This window comes from Hyperolius riggenbachi, chromosome 1 (genome assembly GCF_040937935.1).
Source record: "Hyperolius riggenbachi isolate aHypRig1 chromosome 1, aHypRig1.pri, whole genome shotgun sequence".
Classification (NCBI taxonomy): domain Eukaryota; kingdom Metazoa; phylum Chordata; class Amphibia; order Anura; family Hyperoliidae; genus Hyperolius; species Hyperolius riggenbachi.
Window position 1 is genome coordinate 641,656,256 of NC_090646.1, and position 17,253 is coordinate 641,673,508.

Below are 17,253 nucleotides of genomic sequence, written 5' to 3' on the forward strand. Positions count from 1 at the left end.
GCTGCCCCCCAGGTTAGATAGGTAGCTGCCCCCCAGTATAGGTTAGATTAGGTAGCTGCCCCCCAGTATAGGTTAGATTAGGTAGCTGCCCCCCAGTATAGGTTAGATTAGGTAGGTGCCCCCCAGTATAGGTTAGATTAGGTAGGTGCCTCCCCAGTATAGGTTAGATTCGGTAGGTGCCCCCCAGTATAGGTTAGATTAGGTAGGTGCCCCCAGGATAGGTTAGATAGGTAGGTGCCCCCCAGGATAGGTTAGATAGGTAGGTGCCCCCTATGATAGGTTAGATAGGTAGCTGCCCCAGTATAGGTTAGATTAGGTAGCTGCCCCCCAGTATAGGTTAGATAGGTGCCCCCCAGTATAGGTTAGATAGGTAGGTGCCCTCCAGTATAGGTTAGATAGGTGCCCCCCAGTATAGGTTAGATAGGTAGCTGCCCCCCAGTATAGGTTAGGTAGGTGCCCCCCAGTATAGGTTAGATAGGTAGCTCCCCCCCCCCAGTATAGGTTAGATAGGTAGCTGCCCCCTCAGTATAGATTAGATTAGGTAGCTGTCCCCCAGGTGAGATAGGTAGCTGCCCCCCAGTATAGGTTAGATAGGTAGGTGTCCCCCAGTATAGGTTAGATAGGTAGCTGCCCCCAGTATAGGTTAGATAGCTGCCTGCCAGTATAGGTTAGATTAGGTAGCTGCCCCACAGTATAGGTTAGATTAGGTAGGTGCCCCCCCAGTATAGGTTAGAGTAGGTAGGTGCCCTCCAGTATAGGTTAGATTAGGTAGGTGCCCCACAGTATAGGTTAGATTAGGTAGGTGCCCCCCCAGTATAGGTTAGAGTAGGTAGGTGCCCCCCAGTATAGGTTAGATTAGGTAGGTGCCCCCCAGTATAGCTTAGATTAGGTAGCTGCCCCCCAGTATAGGTTAGATTAGGTAGGTGCCCCCAGGATAGGTTAGATAGGTAGGTGCCCCCCAGGATAGGTTAGATAGGTAGGTGCCCCCAGGATAGGTTAGATAGGTAGCTTCCCCAGTATAGGTTAGATTAGGTAGCTGCCCCCTCAGTATAGGTAAGATTAGGTAGCTGCCCCCTCAGTATAGGTTAGATTAGGTAGCTGCCCCCTCAGTATAGGTTAGATTAGGTAGCTGCCCCCCAGTATAGGTTAGATTAGGTAGGTGCCCCCCAGGATAGGTAGGTGCCCCCCCAGTATAGGTTAGATAGGTAGGTGCCTCCCAGTATAGGTTAGATAGGTAGGTGCCCCCCAGGATAGGTTAGATAGGTAGCTGCCCCAGTATAGGTTAGGTAGCTGCCCCCCATGATGGAGGGGGGAGCCGCAGCCGCGGGGAGGGCAGCGCGACCTATCCCTCCCTTCCTCTCCCGGGCTGCCCTCCGTGCGATCCCCCCTCGGACTGCAGAGTAATGCAGCAGGGAAGCGCTATACAAAACTACTCACCTCCCTGGTTCCAATCGCTGCTCACTCGCTGCCAGTCTCCTCTCTCTGCATAGATGCTGATACACACGCTGCTTCCTGTTTAGCCGGAAGCAGCGTGTGTGTGTATCAGCGTCTATGGAGAGAGGAGACTGGCGGCGAGTGAGCAGCGATTGGAACCAGGGAGGTGAGTAGTTTTGTATAGCGCTTCCCTGCTGCATTACTCTGCAGTCCGAGGGGGGATCGCACGGAGGGCTGCCCGGGGAGAGGAAGGGAGAGATAGGTCGGGCTGCCCTCCCCGCGGCTGCGGCTCCCCCCTCCATCACAGCGCCCCCCTCCCAGCAGTGCTCAGGGCGCCCGCACGGACTGCACGGCTGTAGAAACGGCCATGTGTGAACATCACATGGGTTTACTATGCATCCGTTACATCGCACCATAATGCACTGTGAGCGTAGCTTCACTGTATGTCTGACTTCTCCTTTTTTGTTTTATATAGAGTTGGAGAAGGTCACAGGGCCAGATTTATCAAAGCATTGCGGACAGTTTTTTCTTCTAAAACTGTTGTAACCAGAAGAGGAACTGTTCTGCATGATAATAAGAAACTTCTCAAATCCTACGTAATAGCAGCAGTTTAGCATGGATTTCTAGAGCTGCACTACAGTTAAGAAAAAGTGCAAATCCATCCCTAAACTGCTGCAGATTAAGAAGTGCTTCATAGCAGTTCTCCAGATAGTGCAGCAGTGCAGGCTAGATGTGATTTGTGAAGGGCTCCTCCCCCCTCACTCAGAACTTGCTGACAGCAGATGTGTTGGTTACCTCAGCAACGGCAATTTTCCTCACACACTGCACTGCCTGAGAGACCTCCCTAACTTCTCCTATTCCTAACAGTGTAAGAAGGAATCTGCACTATTTAGTGATTTCTTAGGATGTCTGAGACAGTTTTGCATTTCTAAAAACCTACTAATATTTTGTCTCAGACACTTTTGATAAATGTCCCCCACAGACACTGAGCCCTGGGCTGCCATCAGGGGTTCAGTTACTATTATAGCAATAGGTTCAAGGAAGAGTGATGGGCTGGGGCCAGATTCTTACCTTACCCAATAGGAAATCTGCAGTGTACATTGTCTGGCAGCCACATTTGTACAGACGTTGATGCCCGTCACCACTGACTGCCAGCAATCTCGCCATAGGGAGGGCACAGGTAGCATGAGTTCCTGAGTGGCTTTAGGAGACGGGCTAATTTGTATCTTACCGGCTCATCCTAGTTTGAGAAACTGGGACATAATTGTTAATAGGTTATATTTAGAGATCTAAACAGCTCTGTCATTAGAAATGATGGGATTTTTCTGTTCCTCATTAACACAAGCCAAGCCTCAGCAGTTTCCAGGAACTAATAACATATAGAAGCATCAGTGATTAAAGCTGCCTGTGTATACGGCATTGTCATTTCATGGAATACATCTCCATTCTATGGCGACAGGCACGCTCTCGCTTTATGGAGACCTTAGACTGCTCCATTTCCCAATTCAGGCAAAGATTTTTATAAGCATTTAAAAGTGGATCCGAGATGAAACACTAACTATAACAAGTAACTTCTATATATCTTATCTAAAGTTTAGATAGTTTACACAGCAAATCTAGCTGCAAACAACTTTAATAGAAAATGATTATTTCTTCCTGTGATACAATGACAGCAGCCATGTTGTTTGTAAACATTACACAGAGGCAGGCTTATCTGTATCTTGAGCACTCAGCCTGTGAAAAAAAACCTAATCCCCCCTCCTCCCCTCTGCCTCTGAAATCAATGGCTAGTAACACCTCCTCCTCCTCCTGCCCAGACTGAGCTCCCATGAGCCCTTGCTACTGCCTTGGCTCTCTGAAAACCTGTGGGCGTGGTTTATTTAGTTTATAGGGAATTAGAGTATAAAAACAAAGACAAAAAAGTATTTGGCTTGAGGAATGCCCTATAAACAATAGGAAAGGAACATAATTATGCAATGAGTAAAAGTTCACCTCGGATCCACTTTAAAGACTTTTATAAACATTTAAAGACCTAATGTATAAATCACAAAGTCTGGGGGTGATGCTCTGCCCCCCTCCTCAGCAGTGCAGTTGACACCATGTTTCCAAAGACTGCTCTTCAGAAACCTCCACCTGCATTGCCACGGCCTGCCCCCCAGCTCAGCAGCCACCAATTAGGCAGCGGGTGTCGAGATGGGGCGGGCCATGGCAATGCAGGTGGGTGTAGCCAGTGTATCAGCCACACCCACCTCATTGTTATAAGCTGCAGACTTCTCAAGGAGATAAAGCATACCTCCCAACTTTTTGAGATGAGAAAGAGGGACACTTAAGCCACACCCCTGATCATGCCCCCGTCACACCCCTAGTCACTCATACCTTAAAGATTTCTTCAGAAAAATATGTTGTTTTATAATTCAAAGGACACTGATCCTCTCTATCCTGGTTCATTTTCATTCATACGAACATTTGAAATTAGTAATATATTAATTTAAAGGATGTGAATAAAGTTTAGAGTCAATCAAACACATTTTTTTTGTAGAGAAATACATATATTTACATAGAAAGAGGGACAAAGTTCTGAAAGAGGGACAGGGCTCCCAATGAGTCCGTCCCTCCAAAAGAGGGACAATTGGGAGCTATGGATAAAGAAAGGGGTCACACCTGTCTTTCAGTTTTCCACACCTTTCAGAAAACTGAAAGACAAGCCTGCCTTACAGCAAGTAATGTAATTCATAGAGAAACCTGCCAAATTGCGCAAGATGTCAGTTTTTTTTTCTGCGAACAAAATCTGCATTTAAGTGTGGCCTAGCCCATTGATTACCATAAGTTCAGCTGACAAGTGTGACTCCTGCCTCAGACATGCCTTCTGCCTAATGCTGGGCATACACGGCTCGACGCAGGCTTATCAATCGAGCCGCTGATGGCTCGATTGATAATATCCGACGTGTCAGATCACCGCGGGGATGGACTCCGCGCTCGATACCCGCGGGCGGACAATAGCGGCGAATCGAGCAGAAGATAAGAAGCGCCGGCAGGGACAAGCGGGAATCGATCCGGGCGCACGCGCGGACGTGGCGGGAGTCGATCCGGCGGCTAATCGGCCACCAGATTGACCCGTGTATGCCCAGCATTACAGTCTGGACTCTGGGGATGATGCAATGAAGGCTGAAAATGTAGCCACACCCACAAAGTCTGCAACACACTGTGGGCTTGATTCACTAAACCGTGATAACTCAAATATCACACCTTGTCAAAGATATCACACCTTATGAAAAGATATCACACCTTATGAAAAGATGTCACACCTTATCAAAGTTAACACACCTTATCAGCGTAGCATAGCAAATGCTACAAAACCACAGGGCAGGACGAGTGCCTTTGCCAATTAGCAGGCATACGTTCGTAGCGCTTGCTATGCTATTCCGATAAGGTGTGTTATCTTTGATAAAGTGTGATATCTTTTTATAAGGTGTGATATTTTTGCTAAGGTGTGATATTTGAGTTATCACGGTTTAGTGAATCAAGCCCATTCTGTGTTCTGACGCTTGAGGTCATGTGACCAACATTTTTAGGACATTCTTCTTAACTGTTAAAGCCTTGTAATACAGAAAAAAAAATGTAGCATCAGAGCCAGTGTCAGATTTTTGGGCTCTTTGTATGGCGATACATTTTAAATAGTATTGAAAGTACGAGTCAGTAAAGGTGACCATACATCACCAGGTCCAATCAGGAAATCAGAAATTATCAATTCAAACCGTTGATCTGAAGTTGAATGTACCAGGCATTGGGTCAGATGGACCATCAGATACTGTAGACCCCTCTCTGATTGAAAGTGATCAGAGAGGGATCTGTTGCCTGCACATACAATGCACAGAGATTTCCAATAGACTTCACCATGAATCATCCTTGCACCCAAATGTGAGAAATGTCCCTCCTGTGCCCATGCTGTAACCTTCTGGGGACCGGCTGTCTAACCCCCCTTAGGGACCAGAGCATTTTACATGGGGGAGGAGGGGGCGCATTTAGATAGCCAGGCATATCCCCAATATAGATAGATAGGCACCGGTGTCCCCAGTATAGCCAGGTGTCCCCAGTATAGCCAGCAGCCATTACTCACCTCCCACTGCTCCCAGGGTCCTGTAATGAGCAGCACTAGCCCCCTCCGCTCTGCCCGGCATCCCTGCTTGCACTGCCGCTAAGTTCCGGGTCCCAGCCTGATGACATCATCAAGCCGGGACCCGACATTAGAGCCAGAGCAAAAAGGGATGCCAGGCAGAGCAGAGGGGAGTGACGATCACCGGGAAGGGGGGGGGGGGGGGACGTCAGGTAGTCGAAACCCGGTCCTCTTCTTCCCCTCCTACTGCCGCTGCTCAACAGTGATGACTACGATCAGCCAGTGGTCACAGTGATCATGTGATCAGGAGCCTGATCAGTGAGGGGAGATGTCGACTGTCATATGACAGCTTAACCTCCCCTCTCCGGTGTGCACGATTGTGGCGGGAGCAGAAAGAGCAACTGGTGTAAATCCTACGCGGCATCAGATTTAGGCTGCCACAAGTGCAGCGTACGATTTACTTGCAGCTTTCTCCAGAAGGTTAAAGTCTCACCTCTAAGCTGCCATGAAGCCTGGCCTCTCCCAATGTTCAGTGTCACTGAGAGAGCTGGCACCATGTGATTCATCACATGTTGTGATGTCAAACATGCGCCAGTGTCACATGGTACAGGTGCTAGCAGTGACGGCAGACACCGGAGAAGGGCAGGAGTTGCGCTGATGGAGAAGCAAGACTTTAAAACACTGAACACAGTGTTGGCGACATTTCACCCTCGGGGGGACATTGGCCGAGAGTCTGTTGGGCATTGCGTTATCAAAAGCTGTTACCAAAAATATCTGGGTAGAACACCGTAGTGTGAATTTGGGTACAAACTTTCCCCCTTCCCACCCTCCCCCCCCCCCCCCCCATAGGCGCTAGCCTCCCCGTCCTTCTGAGTTAAGCAGGTTCAAACTTTTCCCCCCCTAGGAAACCCTGTCAAAAAGTCAGCGGACAGGGTCCCTCCTGGGGCTCTGAGTTAGATAGATCTGACCACCGTATAAAAGGTTGTAGAAACTGAAGTCTCGGCCGAAGTTGGCAACTGGCCAAGCTTCACCTTTAGATAGCTCTGCACCAAGTAGTAGGTAGGTTTAAAGGTTTATTTAAATAGTAACCTCAGTAAGGTAGTGCTCTACACGCGCTCCAGTAGTAGGTGGAAATATAGTCGTATGCCTAATGCTATAAAGTGATACCTGTTGGATAAATCTAAGAGTTAAGATATTAAAAGATTGCATTATAAAGATTTCCACTGTTTGTTCTAGTGATCTAATGTTCTATTGTGTAACTTGCTCATATATGAAGCATATGTGATATTGTCCAATTTCCTACTCATGTTAATGTTCTACTTTGTAAGCACTTTTAAAAATTTAATAAAAACTATTGAAACTAAAAAAAAAAAAAAAAAAAGCTGTTACCGCCACGCCACCCAATTGAGCCCTTGCGACAAAGATTTTTCCGCCGTTCCTGACCGATCCATTTGCCTGATTTCAGTATGCAAATCGATCGAGAAATCAATTGGGCGGCCATGTTGCAGCACAGATTCTTTTCTGATTCGATAAATTATTGATGCAGAAGGTCGATGGGCTGCAATATCAAGTAATGTATGGGCACCCTTAGCAATGTAAATGACTAAATGTGAGATAGAAATAGAGATGCGTACGTTCAGGCCTTTTATACAGTGGTTTCTGCAACTTGCCTGATTGGATTTTGTTTGATTCTGTCCCATCTGCTGCAGAGGGAAGAGGACAGAGCCTGCGCCACAATCATCCTGTGGTCTCCATTAATCCTGTGGGGATCTGGGCTGCAGCCGAGGCCCGGGGTCACCGCCATGTGCAGATCATTTGTAGGATTCCCTTCTTAATTTGCTCTGACTTCATTTAGAATGGATAGGAACCCTCAGGCAGGCTGGAGACATTATTGGGAGGTGAATCATGCAGCTGCTGTCCAACTGCCCTAAGAACTGGCCATCTATCACCCTCCCTATTAACAGCAAATTGCACCTCAGTGAAAGTTTTTCTGTACATAACATGAACAAGATAAGCAGAGCTGTGTACAGACCTGGCAGCCAGGCACACATCATGCTAAAATCTGTGCACAGTATGTGGAGGTATTCGATCAGATAATGATGTGAGAGAGATCTGCCTGATGGCCACATTGACCAGTGTATGGCCACCTTCAAGGACCACTATGGCGAAAATAGTAAAATTTAAAATACATGTTAACATCTACAAATAAGAAGTACATTATTTCCAGAGTAAAATGAGCCATAAATTACTGTTCCTCTAGGTTGCTGTCACTTACAGTAAGTAGTAGAAATCTGACAGAACTGACATATTTTGGACTGAAGCATCTCCTCATGGGGATTTTCAGGGTTTTCTTTATTTTCAAAAGCACTTACTGAATGGCAGTTGTTCTGTCCAACTGCCAAACAAGTGTGCAGCGAGCACGGAGGCTGGCCAGCATATTTATATAAATCATTTTCAAGGAGTGTCTTTGTAAAGAATAAAAACCTTGCTAAGAATCCCCCATGGAGAGATGGACTAGTCCAAAACCTGTTGGTTCTGTCAGATTTCCACTACCTACTGTATGTGACAGCAACATAGGAGAAAAGTAATGTATGGCTCATTTTCTCTGGAAGAAACATACTACTTATTTGTATGTGTTTACTTGTATTGTACATTTTTTCACGATAGTGGTCCTTTAACCACTTGCCGACCGCCCACAGCCCATGGGCGACGGCAAAGTGGACGCCTAAAGGACCGCAATACGCCTTCAGGCGGCGCGTCCTTTAGGCATGCCGGGGGAGCGATCGCGTCATTGATGACGCGCGCTTCCCCCGGCAACTGGCTCCGCCCACCCGCCGTAACATCCCGCCGGCCATACGGAAGCGCCGGCGGGATGTTAACCCCGCGATCGCCGCTACAAAGTGTATAATACACTTTGTAATGTATACAAAGTGTATTATACAGGCTGCCTCCTGCCCTGGTGGTCCCAGTGTCCGAGGGACCACCAGGGCAGGCTGCAGCCACCCTAGTCTGCACCCAAACACACTGATCTGCCCCCCCCGCCCACTGATCGCCCACAGCACCCCTCAGACCCCCCCCTGCCCACCCCCCAGACCCCTGTTTGCACCCAATCACCCCCCTAATAACCCATCAATCACTCCCTGTCACTATCTGTCAACGCTATTTTTTTTTTTATCCCCCCCCCCTGCCCCCTCCTGATCACCCCCCCCCACCCCTCAGATTCTCCCCAGACCCCCCCCAGACCCCCCCCCTGTGTACTGTATGCATCTATCGTCCCTGATAACCTGTCAATCACCCGTCAATCACCCATCAATCACCCATCAATCACCCCCTGTCACTGCCACCCAACAATCAGCCCCTAACCTGCCCCTTGCGGGCAATCTGATCACCCACCCACACCAATAGATCGCCCGCAGATCCGACATCAGATCACCTCCCAAATCCATTGTTTACATCTATTCTCTCCTCTAAACACCCACTAATTACCCATCAATCACCCATCAATCACCCCCTATCACCACCTGTCACTTTTACCTATCAGATCAGACCCTAATCTGCCCCTTGCGGGCACCCAATCACCCGCCAACACGCTCAGATTGCCCTCTGACCCCCCCTTATCAATTCGCCAGTGCATTAATTACATCTGTTCTTCCCTGTAATAACCCACTGATCACCTGTCAATCACCTGCCAATCACCTATCACCCATCAATCACCCCCTGTCACCCCCTGTCACTGCCACCCATCAATCAGCCCCTAACCTGCCCCTTGCGGGCAATCTGATCACCCACCCACACCATTAGATCGCCCGCAAACCCGCCGTCAGATTACCTCCCAAATGTATTGTTTACATCTGTTATCTTCTCTAAACACCCACTAATTACCCATCAATCACCCCCTATCACCACCTGTCACTGTTACCTATCAGATCAGACCCTAAGCTGCCCCTTGCGGGCACCCAATCACCCGCCCACACGCTCAGATTGCCCTCACACCCCCCCCCCCTTATCAATTCACCAGTGCATTAATTACATCTGTCCTTCCCTGTAATAACCAACTGATCACCTGACAATCACCTGCCAATCACCTGTCACCCATCAATCACCCCCTGTCACTGCCACCCAACAATCAGCCCCTAACCTGCCCCTTGCGGGCAAACTGATCACCCACCCACACCAATAGATCGCCCGCAGATCCGACATCAGATCACCACCCAAGCGCAGTGTTTCCATCTATTCTCTCCTCTAAACACTCACTAATTACCCATCAATCACCCATCAATCACCCCCTATCACCACCTGTCACTGTTACCCATCAGATCAGACCCTAATCTGCCCCTTGCGGGCACCCAAAGACCCGCCTACACGCTCAGATTGCCCTCAGACCCCCCCTTATCAATTCGCCAGGGCATTATTTACATCTGTCCTTCCCTGTAATAACCCACTGATCACCTGTCAATCACCCATCAATCACCCCCTGTCACTGCCACCCATCAATCACTCCTGTCACTGCCACCCATCAATCAGCCCCTAACCTGCCCCTTGCGGGCAAACTGATCACCCACCCACACCAATAGATCGCCCGCAGATCCGACATCAGATCACCACCCAAGCGCAGTGTTTCCATCTATTCTCACCTCTAAACACTCACTAATTACCCATCAATCACCCATCAATCACCCCCTATCACCACCTGTCACTGTTACCCATCAGATCAGACCCTAATCTGCCCCTTGCGGGCACCCAATCACCCGCCTACACGCTCAGATTGCCCTCAGACCCCCCCTTATCAATTCGCCAGGGCATTATTTACATCTGTCCTTCCCTGTAATAACCCACTGATCACCTGTCAATCACCTATCAATCACCCATCAATTACCCCCTGTCACTGCCACCCATCAATCACCCGCTGTCACTGCCACCCATCAATCAGCCCCTAACCTGCCCCTTGCGGGCAATCTGATCACCCACCCACACCAATAGATCGCCCGCAGATCCGACGTCCGATCACCTCCCAAGTGCAGTGTTCACATCTGTTCTCTACCCTAAACACCCACTAATTACCCATCAATCACCCCCTGTCACTGCTACCTATCAGATTAGACCCCTATCTGCCCCTAGGGCACTCAATCACCCGCCCACACCCTCAGAATGCCCTCAGACCCCAGCCCTGATCACCTCGCCAGTGCATTGCTTGCATCTATTCCCCCCTCTAATCACACCTTGAGACACCCATCAATCACCTCCTGTCACCCCCTAGCACACCTACCCATCAGATCAGGCCCTAATTTGCCCCGTGTGGGCTCCTGATCACTCGGCCAAACCCTCAGATCCCCCTCAGACCCCCTTCCGATCACCTCCCCAGTGCATTGATTGCATCTATTTTCCCCTCTAACCACCCCCTGAGACACCCATCAATCACCTCCTGTCACCCCCCTAGCACTCCTATCCATCAGATCAGGCCCAATACAACCTGTCATCTAAAAGGCCACCCTGCTTATGACCGGTTCCACAAAATTCGCCCCCTCATAGACCACCTGTCATCAAAATTTGCAGATGCTTATACCCCTGAACAGTCATTTTGAGACATTTGGTTTCCAGACTACTCACGGTTTTGGGCCCGTAAAATGCCAGGGCGGTATAGGAACCCCACAAGTGACCCCATTTTAGAAAAAAAGACACCCCAAGGTATTCTGTTAGGTGTATGACGAGTTCATAGAAGATTTTATTTTTTGTCAAAAGTTAGCGGAAATTGATTTTTATTGGTTTTTTTTCACAAAGTGTCATTTTTCACTAACTTGTGACAAAAAATAAAATCTTCTATGAACTCGCCATACACCTAACGGAATACCTTGGGGTGTCTTCTTTCTAAAATGGGGTCACTTGTGGGGTTCCTATACTGCCCTGGCATTTTAGGGGCCCTAAACCGCGAGGAGTAGTCTAGAAAACAAATGCCTCAAAATGACCCGTGAATAGGACGTTGGGCCCCTTAGCGCACCTAGGCTGCAAAAAAGTGTCACACATGTGGTACCGCCGTACTCAGGAAAAGTAGTATAATGTGTTTTGGGGTGTATTTTTACACATACCCATGCTGGGTGGGAGAAATTTCTATGTAAATGGTCAATTGTGTGTAAAACAAATCAAACAATTGTCATTTACAGAGATATTTCTCCCACTTAGCATGGGTATGTGTAAAAATACACCCCAAAACACATTATACTACTTCTCCTGAGTACGGCGGTACCACATGTGTGGCACTTTTTTACACCCTAAGTACGCTAAGGGGCCCAAAGTCCAATGAGTACCTTTAGGATTTCACAGGTCATTTTGCGACATTTGGTTTCAAGACTACTCCTCACGGTTTAGGGCCCCTAAAATGCCAGGGCAGTATAGGAACCCCACAAATGACCCCATTCTAGAAAGAAGACACCCAAAGGTATTCCGTTAGGAGTATGGTGAGTTCATAGAAGATTTTATTTTTTGTCAAAAGTTAGCGGAAAATTGATTTTTATTGTTTTTTTCACAAAGTGTCATTTTCCACTAACTTGTGACAAAAAATAAAATCTTCTATGAACTCACCATACTCCTAACGGAATACCTTGGGGTGTCTTCTTTCTAAAATGGGGTCATTTGTGGGGTTCCTATACTGAACTGGCATTTTAGGGGCCCTAAACCGTGAGGAGTAGTCTGGAAATCAAATTTCGCAAAATGACCTGTGAAATCCTAAAGGTACTCATTGGACTTTGGGCCCTTTAGCGCAGTTAGGGTGCAAAAAAGTGCCACACATGTGGTATTGCCATACTCGGGAGAAGTAGTACAATGTGTTTTGGGGTGTATTTTTACACATACCCATGCTGGGTGGGAGAAATACCTCTGTAAATGACAATCTTTTGATTTTTTTACACACAATTGTCCATTTACAGAGTTATTTCTCCCACCCAGCATGGGTATGTGTAAAAATACACCCCAAAACACATTGTACTACTTCTCCCGAGTACGGCGATACCACATGTGTGGCACTTTTTTGCACCCTAACTGCGCTAAAGGGCCCAAAGTCCAATGAGTACCTTTAGGATTTCACAGGTCATTTTGCGGAATTTGATTTCCAGACTACTCCTCACGGTTTAGGGCCCCTAAAATGCCAGGGCAGTATAGGAACCCCACAAATGACCCCATTTTAGAAAGAAGACACCTCAAGGTATTCCGTTAGGAGTATGGTGAGTTCATAGAAGATTTTATTTTTTGTCACAAGTTAGTGGAAAATGACACTTTGTGAAAAAAACAATAAAAATCAATTTTCCGCTAACTTTTGACAAAAAATAAAATCTTCTATGAACTCACCATACTCCTAACGGAATACCTTGGGGTGTCTTCTTTCTAAAATGGGGTCATTTGTGGGGTTCCTATACTGCCCTGGCATTTTAGGGGCCCTAAACCGTGAGGAGTAGTCTGGAAATCAAATTCCGCAAAATGATTTGTGAAATCCTAAAGGTACTCATTGGACTTTGGGCCCTTTAGCGCAGTTAGGGTGCAAAAAAGTGCCACACATGTGGTATCGCCGTACTCGGGAGAAGTAGTACAATGTGTTTTGGGGTGTATTTTTACACATACCCATGCTGGGTGGGAGAAATAACTCTGTAAATGGACAATTGTGTGTAAAAAAAATGAAAAAATTGTCATTTACAGAGATATTTCTCCCACCCAGCATGGGTATGTGTAAAAATACACCCCAAAACACATTCTACTACTTCTCTTGAGTACGGCAATACCACATGTGTGGCACTTTTTTGCAGCCTAACTGCGCTAAGGGGCCCAAAGTCCAATGAGCACCTTTAGGCTTTACAGGGGTGCTTACAAATTAGCACCCCCCAAAATGCGAGGATAGTAAACACACCCCACAAATGACCCCATTTTGGAAAGTAGACACTTCAAGGTATTCAGAGAGGGGCATGGTGAGTCCGTGGCAGATTTCATTTTTTTTTGTCGCAAGTTAGAAGAAATGGATTCTTTTTTTTTTCTTTTTTTTTGTCACAAAGTGTCATTTTCCGCTTACTTGTGACAAAAAATAATATCTTCTATGAACTCACTATGCCTCTCAGTGAATACTTTGGGATGTCTTCTTTCCAAAATGGGGTCATTTGGGGGGTATTTATACTATCCTGGAATTCTAGCCCCTCATGAAACATGACAGGGGGTCAGAAAAGTCATAGATGCTTGAAAATGGCAAAATTCACTTTTTGCACCATAGTTTGTAAACGCTATAACTTTTACCCAAACCAATAAATATACACTGAATGGTTTTTTTTTTATCAAAAACATGTTTGTCCACATTTTTCGCGCTGCATGTATACAGAAATTTAACTTTATTTGAAAATTGTCAGCACAGAAAGTTAAAAAAATCATTTTTTTGCCAAAATTCATGTCTTTTTTGATGAATATAATAAAAAGTAAAAATCGCAGGAGCAATCAAATAGCACCAAAAGAAAGCTTTATTAGTGACAAGAAAAGGAGCCAAAATTCATTTAGGTGGTAGGTTGTATGAGCGAGCAATAAACCGTGAAAGCTGCAGTGGTCTGAATGGAAAAAAAGTGGCCGGTCCTTAAGGGGTAGAAAGACTGTGGTCCTCAAGTGGTTAAAGGTGCGTACACACCTTTGACAGATGTCACCTGTCGGGGATCAGGACCTGTCCCCCTTCCCCTTGGGCGACATCGCTGGGCTAGGCGCAAACACGTGTGTGATCTCTGTAGCTTACAACATGCTGTGTTGCTATGCGGGGGGTGATGGAGGAACGAGTGGTGTACGCGTGACATCACTCAGCAGGTGGCGCCAACAATAGGAACGGCAAAGGATAGGCGTCGCTGGGGTTGAATAGATTTGACCAGTGGATCGTTCGTGGGTTGGGGGTCACCGGCTGCCGTACACACGCCCGATCGTCGGCTGAGCCGGTCTTTATCGGCCAACTCAGCTGCCTTAAAGAGGAACCGTGTCCAAGAATTGAACTTCATCCCAATCAGTAGCTGATACCCCCTCTTACATGAGAAATCTTTTTCTTTTCACAAACGGATCATCAGGGGGCTCTGTATGGCTGATATTGTGGTGAAAACCCTCCCACAAGAAACTTTGAGGACCGTGGTCCTGGTAGTTTCCTGTCTGTGAACCTTGTTGCATTGTGGGAAATAGCTGTTTACACCTGGGTCCAACTGCCAAAAAAGCATGCAGCAGCTACTAGTCCGTACCCCTGGGTGTTTCAAGTCCTACTTCATAGAGCCACATTAATCCATGCCATGACTGTCTGTATGCATGTTGGATTATTGTGGCCCTGTACAATTAACAGCTGACACATCATTGCATTCCAGCGGATCTGGAGGTGTGTTTAGCTTCTAAGGACGACAATGGTTAATTTGCATATTTCAGTAGTGATGCACTGGTCCCCCGCAGACATCCTGTGCCTGCGCACCCACTCACTGATGTTCCGGCCCCGTCTCCGGTTCACTTCTGGAATTTCAGACTTTAACCATTTCTGCCGCCCCGGACATGATCCTCACGTCCAGGCGGCTGCTCTGCTGCGGTGCCGCACTTGCTTTCCCCGTGCTTTCCCCCGGTAGCCCTGGGATCAGTGAATGGGAACATGGTTCCTGATCACCGATCCGTGTCCCCAGCAGAAAAACCGAAGCGCTCTTACTAGAGGCTTCAGTCTTTCTGCAAAAAAAAGTTTCCCCGTCCACCTTGTGCTTCCGGTGATCGAGAAGCACAAGGAGAAAAAAATTAACTCAAGGTGGCCATCTTGTGGCCAAACACTAAAACTACATCTACATATTTTTTACATTACAATTTACACATATAATAACATTAAAAATTAACTGTTTATTTCCCACACCAAAATATTACCCAAATACAATTTTTAATGGAAAAAAAAAATGACAAAAAAAAAACAAACATAAATAGTTACCTAAGGGTCTGAACGTTTTAAATATGCATTTGAAGGGAGTATACTATGAAATTTTTTTAAAATTATAAGCTTGTAAATAGTGATGGACGCAAAACGGAATTTAAATGGTGTCATAACCGAGACAAACGGGCAAATAAAATACATAGGTTTTAATTATGGTAGCGTGGATTATTTTAAAGCTACAATGGACAAAAACTGAGAAATAATCCTTTAAAAACATAAATGGGCAAGCACCATCAACCATTCCCCAAGAGTAAGGGAAAAATTATACGAGTGTGCAGAAAGGAACAAATTAATATACAAGGCTAACAAAGAACAGTAGTCCCCTTTAAATACCGCACCACTCCATCAATTGTAATCAATTCATCATCTTTATTCAACAAACATAAAAGCACTTAAAACCAATGTGAGCAGCCATGTAATAATAATAAGATAACCGTCCATGATTAATGTATAAATAAATCTCCACAAGAGTATCACCAAGCGATTCGCTGCTTTCCGCAATATAACGGCTTCCACTGGCCAGTGGAAGCCGCTATATTGCGGAAAGCGGCGAATCGCGACGGCAGGTTTGGTATGCCATGGTAGTTCATCTCCACACTCAGATCCTCTGGTAAGCGTTAAGCTCTTTCCTCAGCGCTAGTCGCTGTCTTTTTCTCTTGTGCACGCAGCACCTTTATGGCTAATTGCACCTTATTTACAGCGTTATTACGCTGATTATATGCACTGTATCACTTTCAATTTATCTGGTTGGTACTGGTCTTTCTTCTTCAAGCACTATGGTCACTTTTTAGCATGTTTTTCACTGTCCTTGTTGCTGGATCACTTTTTTGCTTAGCAGGGTAGATTTTTACATCAGTATTTTTACTTTATATGTATTCAGGGGCATTACTGTTTGGTGATACTCTTGTGGAGATTTATTTATACATTAATCATGGACGGTTATCTTATTATTATTACATGGCTGCTCACATTGGTTTTAAGTGCTTTTATGTTTGTTGAATAAAGATGATGAATTGATTACAATTGATGGAGTGGTGCGGTATTTAAAGGGGACTACTGTTCTTTGTTAGCCTTAAAAACTGAGAAATAATGAATGTTTTCCATTTTTTCTTATTAATCCTGTTTAAACGCATTTATAAAAAAATAATTCTTAGCAAAATGTACCACCCAAAGAAAGCCTAATTAGTGGCGGAAAAAACAAGATATAGATCAATAAATTGTGTTAAGTAGTGATAAAGTTATTAGCGAATGAATGGGAGGTGAAAATTGCTCTGATGCACTGGAAAAATGGAAAGGTGGAAAATCCCCACGGGCTGAAATGGTTAAAGTCTGAACCACTGCGCCTGCGTTGCCGTGCCCTCGCTCCCGCTGATGTCACCCAGTATGGTCTGTGCCTGCGCAGTACACTCCTGGTGACATCAGCGGGAGCGAGAACACGGCAATGCAGACACAGTTGTTTTCAGACTTCAAAGTCTGAAATTCCAGAATGAAACGAAGGCAGGGCCAAAGCATCGGTGAGTGGCTGCACAGACACAGGATGTCTGCGGGGGTCGGGGGACCATTAGAAGCCCAGGGTAGGTTCAACTCCTTTTCCCCGACCCCTTCCCCCCTACAGTATTCCTTTAAGAAAGCAAATGTTTGCTTTCTGTAGCATTTTAGTAAGGAGGTTTTTAGGACCATTGCAGCCCCTTACACAACCCAACGAGTTCTTCTGGAGGAATTGGGCAGTAGCTATTAGTTTGTATTGGAAGAAAAT

General features: G+C 46.3%; 1 protein-coding gene across 5 annotated transcripts in view; it reads right to left on the reverse strand.

Annotated features, from left to right (window-relative positions):
* Window positions 1–17,253, reverse strand: part of RAB27B (RAB27B, member RAS oncogene family) — a 347,777-nt gene that overhangs the window by 17,034 nt on the left and 313,490 nt on the right. The gene's annotated exons all lie outside the window — the stretch shown is intronic.